A 6,000-nucleotide genomic window follows, 5' to 3' on the forward strand; every position below is an offset into this window, starting at 1 on the left:
AATTGCCAGGTTCTGTGAATATAGGGCGACACTGTCGGAGATGTTGCGCAATCACCCTCTCTGTGCCATGAACAACGCAGAAACACAGAAAAATCCTTCGGCTGAGCCATCCCTGAACCTCCAGCAGGCTGCAGATATCCTTATCCCGTGAGAGTGCAGAGCATGGGGTTCAGGAGATAGAGGGCATGGTGGCCAACTCCCTGAGCACGGTTCTCCTGTGGGCCCGTTCTCCTGTGCCCCCCCCCCCCCCCCCCCCCACACACCCGGGTCCGACAGGCTTTTGATCACAAGCCCTACCTTCATGAGGGGAACCATCGGGCGAGGGTGATTCGCCTCCATGCATGACTTCGACCGCAGGCACCGGGCGTCCCAACAGTATATTCGCCCTGGCAGCGCTTGACATCTGTCTGGGGTCCAGAATTTCCGCTTGGCTGAGCAGGAAGACGAGGCTATGATGTAGTTGCGTTGTCTGGTGGTGCCCGTGTTGCCCCCATTTGGGTCCTGGTGCAGGTGAATGAGCACACCTTGAGCATAGAGTTTGGCACTGGGGCCTTGGGTTCCGTCGTGGCTCAGGGCACCTTTGACTGCATAAACCTTAACCTTGACGGACACAGCAGCTCGTTTGGCCACAACACTGGGGAACATCTGCATATCATGGGAACATGTTGACCGCTGTTGTTTCTGGCCACCAGTCGGCTCACCTTCTCCCTTATTGTTATTCATGGGGATCGCCCAGCCTGCAGGGGCACAATTGGGCGCGCCCTTTGTGCTTGGACTAGCAGCGCGTGGTACAGTTGGGGTCGGGTGGGCTGTGCGAGGTGCTCAGTTGGAAGTTTTCAAACCCAGCTTGGGAACCACAAAAGGAGCCGTGGCTAAAATACAAATTGAGCCAGCGGTTGAGCTGCACCTCTTCCAGGTGCGTCCGGTTACCTGCTGGAGAACGTGGAAGCCGAGCTTGACAGGTTAGACAGTTTGCGCATTATTTGGCTTATGCGTTTTGCCAACTGGGCAGCATTAGTGGTTCCTGTCCTAAAACCGTATGGGATGGTGTACCTCTGTGGGAATTACAAATTGATTATCATTACCGCTTGGAGAGTGTGCTATGGGGATTGTCTCACGTGGTGCCGTATTTGGACAATGTGCTGGTCACGGGGGATATCGACCAGAAGCACTTGAAGAACCTAGAACGCTCCTCGGGGTTTGGCGTCCACCTGCGCCGGTAAAAGTGCGTGTTTCACGCAAGAGAGGTGGTTCCCTTGGGTCATCGGGTGGAACGTGATGGCTTGCACCTGATGGCGGAGAAGGTGTGTGCCATGAGGTTGCTCCCCGCCCCTACGTATGTGACGGAATTCTGCTCGTTTCTGTGGTTGGTCAATTATTATGGGAAGTTTGTCCCAAGTCTGTGTGTGTGCTCCTGAAGGGGAGAAGCCCAGGAAACGGCTTTTCGGAATATCAGGAGACGGTTGCTGTCCTCGGAAGTGCTGGCAACACTACAATTCATGCAAGCCATTGATCGTCACATGTGACGCGTCCCTTATGGGATTGGGGCCGTTCTGGTCCATCAGATGCCAGAAGGTCGGGAGCGGCTGATCGCTTTTCCATCCCGAATGCTAACCACGGCCGAGTGTCAGTACACGCAGTTCAAGAAGGTGTGTCTGCCACTGGTATTCGGGGTACAAACGTTCCACCAGTACGTCAACGGCCGTCATTTCTACATTGTGTCGGACCATGAGCCCTTGCTTGGTCTTTTTCGAGAGGACGTGCCGATCCCGCCTAATTGCGCAGCACGGATCGAGCGCTGAGCCCCGCTGAGCACTCCGAGCATTGGCCAGGAACCCACGTTGTGCACGTTGATGCACTGAGCCAGTTGCCACGGCTGACCGAGGCCGTGGCCCAAGCTCTGGCAGACAAAGTCATCGTCGTTTTGAAATTCATGGACTCCTTGCTGGTCACCGCATGCATCACGTATCCGTCGGTAGACTCAGATGGACCCCGTACTCGCCAAGGTGCGGCATCTGGTATTGTTTGGTGCCCAGTATCGACAGCTACTGGGGAACTGCGAACCTTCTCCTCCAGAATGTTTGAACTGAGTGTGGAGGATGGTATTCTACGGTGGAGCATGCAGGTTGTAGTTCCGGTGAAGGGTCAAGAGTTTGTCTTGAAGAACTTCCCCAAGGGCGGCACGGTGGCACAGTGGTTAGCACTGCTGCTTCACTGCGCCAGGGACCCGGGTTTGATTCCGGCCTCGGGTGACTGTGTGGAGTCTGCACGTTCTCCCCGTGTCTGGGTAGGTTTCCTCCGGGTGCTCCGGTTTCCTCCCACAGTCCAACGACATGAGGGCTAGGGGGACTGGGCTTGACAAATTGCCCTTAAGTGTCCAAAGTTTAGATAGGGTTGCAGGGATAGGGCGGGGATTGGGTCTGTGTAGGGTGGTCTTTCAAATGGTCGGTGCAGACACGACGGGCCGAATGGCCTCCTGACTATAGGGATGACCTACACAATGAATGCCCAAGGGTGCCTAAGAAGCAAATATTGGCGTGGAGCTGGCGTGGTGGCCAGGAATGCGTACGGACATTCAACAGTGCTCCGTTTGCCAGGAGCACCAGATACTCCCTCCCGCTGCGTCCCTTCTTCCCTGAGTGTGGCTGAGCTCAATGGTTCTTTTTTTTGGTCGACGCCCGTTCCAAGTGGTTAAAGGTCCACAGAATGACAGCGATCCACCTCTCACGTGACCTTCGAGAAGCTGTGTGTCTCTTTTTAGACACACGGCATCTCCGACGTCCTCCTCACGGATAACAGGACTTCTTTCACCAGTGGGGTGTTCTCGATGTTCTTGAAGGCCAAAGGGTTTCAGCATGTGCTCATTTCCCCTTACCACCTGGCGTTTAACAAGTCAGCTGTGCAGGCCGTATAGATGTTCAAACGGGGGCTCCGGAAATCATAGATACAAAGCTGTCTCGGTTCTTGTTCGCTTAAGGGACCACGTCATGCACAGTGACCGGAGTGGCCCTAGCTAAGATGCTTGTGGGCCGATGACTCTGTACCCGCCTTAGCTTGCTGTTCCTCGATAATTGGGCTGAAGACCCAGTTTGGCGTCGCCCACCTGGCACTTCGCTCCGGGGGACGTGGTGTTTTCTGCCAGGCTGGCCTGGTCTCCTACCAAGTTCAGGGTGGCGGCCAGCTGCTGAAGTGCCATCTGGGTCACCTTCATCAGGTTCCTGATGTGCGTCCTGTTCCGGATTGTCCGGTCCTGCTGTCGGACCGACCCACTATGACACCCCGCAGTGGTCTCGATGCGGACACTCCGACTCCGAAATGGAAACGTAGTCTTCTGCGGCCTCTGATGTGGACTCTGCTGTGCAGCTACCTCCTGCCGTACTTCCGCCGTGGCCTTCCTGTGGGAAACAGCGTTCTCCCACATGATATACGCCATTAAACCCAGTGCCTAAGGTGCAGGGTGTTCCGCCTGTGCCAGAGAGAGTCCGACACCTTTCCTCTTCATCTACTTCTCTTTGTCTCCTTGTGCACAGCCTCTGGAGAGTCTTTTGGACTTTGTGGGGGGAGGGGGGTGGGGAAAGGGGGGGGGAGGAGAATGTCATAACCTGCATCTGCATGGGATTTACGGGATTGTATTCCCCATGTCCTTTGCGGAATACGAGCTTTTCCGCTAAGGGATCGGGTCAGCGTAATTGCCATTGTATATAAGGGTTGGATATCACCGGAGCAGTGTACCTTTATACATTTTGGTTCTTCTATTCAGTTTGTTGTGGACTCGCTGTGTCTTAAAACCTAAATTAATGCCTCAGACATTGTGGGTTGGATTCTCCGTTTCAGTGGCTAAGTGCCGGCACCAGCGCCAGCGGAGCATGTGGGGTCCTTTACGACCAAAACATCGGTATGAAACCCTCACCGATTCTGGGGCCGGTGAGGGGATAGCACCGGCGCTGGGTGAAACTCTCGCCTCCCACGCAGAAAATGGCCGGAGAACGCTTGGGTCCCGTGCCGCGCATGTACAATCCTGACAATCTGCAGCAGTCGTGCTGTACAGCTTGCCGCCTGCCGTGCGCTGGCCCAACCCACAATCCGCGACCCCATAGCCCACCCCGCCACCAGTCCCTCCAGCCCTCGCAGAAGCAACCCCCCCCCCCCCCCTCCGGCCAGCAGCACGGATCCCGGCTGGGTGTGGCGGCGGCTGGACACAGTCCGCACGCGCCAGGCCGGGTTCCTGACTGCTGAGACCACACCTGCCCCGAGCCGTCGGGAACTCGGCCCATCCTGGATGGAGCATCGTGGGAGAGCCGGCTGATGGCGTGCCAACGTTGTTGCAATGGAGCACGAAGCGATGACGCCATTTCAGAGGGAGCGGAGCATGGCTGACCGGCACCAAACCAGCGGTGGCCCTGATTAGGGGTTCGGAGCCCATTCTCCGTCCAATCACCAAACACAATTTTGGTGGGGCTGTTTGTAGCCTTCAAAGATGGCTACCTGCAAAGGAACATGGGAATTATGGCCAACCCAGGACTCAGAACAGATACACAGCCGATGTGTATCTAAAACACAGGTAACCAGACATGACTGAAACACCGCTTGTTTACATTTCAATTGCCCATTTTCCCTGGACAATAGAACTCCAATCAAGCAACTGGTACAGCCACAAACTGATCGGCGCCACTCCATTGCTCAGAAAGCACAACTGCCAAGGTCAATGACCGCTAAGGACGCCAAGGCACCCGCCCCTTTATTGGCCTAAATCAAAGAGAGTGATCAGAGCCCCGTCGTACTATTGGGTCCAAGGTTAAGGACCGCCCCAAAGAGTGCAAAATCCCAGAGGGATAAAAGAGAGCACAGCCTAGTGTTCTGTCTCTCTTGGATCCGGTCTGTGCCAACCCAATTGCAGCAGGAACAGCCAGCCAAGTTCAAGACCAACGATCGCTACCTGACGGATGAGCCCAGCAGAGACAGAGCCATTTTCTTCGAACCAGCCAAGTGAAACCCAGATAAAGACCTTATCCACTTGCACAGTGCCGGTTGCTCTGAAGTTAAGTGCAGGTTATCGTAGCTGATGGGTGTAGTTTAACCCATCGTAGATATTGTGTTTGCATGTTGAGATAACTTGTGTATGTAAATAAACCATCTTTTGAACTAACTAACTGGTTGCATGGTCATTTGATCGATATAAGGGAAAGGCTTATGGTTCACCAAGATAAATAAATAGAACAACATATTTGCTTCAGCTCCTGTGCTGGGCCGGGGTAGTATTGCTCCTCAGCTGGGGAGAGGCAGGCCATGACCCAAAGTTTGGCAAGTCTTGCTTTCGAAATGGAGTGGGGGGGGGGGGGGGGGGGGGGGTGGAAAATACAGGCCCCCAACTGCTGTAAAGTAGGAAATGCAGCAGGCCATTTCTGCACAGCAGAGCAAAATCCCACAAGTAGCTAGCGGCATGATATTTGTTCAGCTCTGTTTTAGTGATGTTTCCCCAGGGATAAATATTGGAAAGATGAGGAATGTTGCCTTTCGTAAACTCTACACTAAACCTCAGGGATGACAGGACCCTGACCCTGGGGTGGCACGATAGCACAGTGGTTAGCACAATTGCTTCACAGCTCCAGGGTCCCAGGTTCGATTCCCTGCTGGGTCACTGTCTGTGCGGCGTCTGCACATTCTCCCCGTGTCTGCGTGGGTTTCCTCCGGGTGCTCCCATAGTCCAAAGACTTGCAGGTTAGGTGAATTGGCCGTGCTAAATTGCCTTTAGATTAGATGGGGTTGCTGGGTTGCAGGGATAGGGTGGAGGTATGGGCTTAGGTAGGGTGCTCTTTCCAAGAGCCGGTGCGGACTCGATGGGCCGAATGACCACCTTCTGCACTGTAAGTTCTACGATTCTATATTCTCACACGCAGAACAATCCCTCTATCCACAGCTCACACCAAACCTCACAAACAGGGCTGAAAGAACTCCATTCTCCCTATGCTAAAGAATGAGAAATCACAGTGGCTTTTCTGA

Source organism: Scyliorhinus canicula, chromosome 13 (assembly GCF_902713615.1).
Source record: "Scyliorhinus canicula chromosome 13, sScyCan1.1, whole genome shotgun sequence".
Lineage (NCBI taxonomy): Eukaryota > Metazoa > Chordata > Chondrichthyes > Carcharhiniformes > Scyliorhinidae > Scyliorhinus > Scyliorhinus canicula.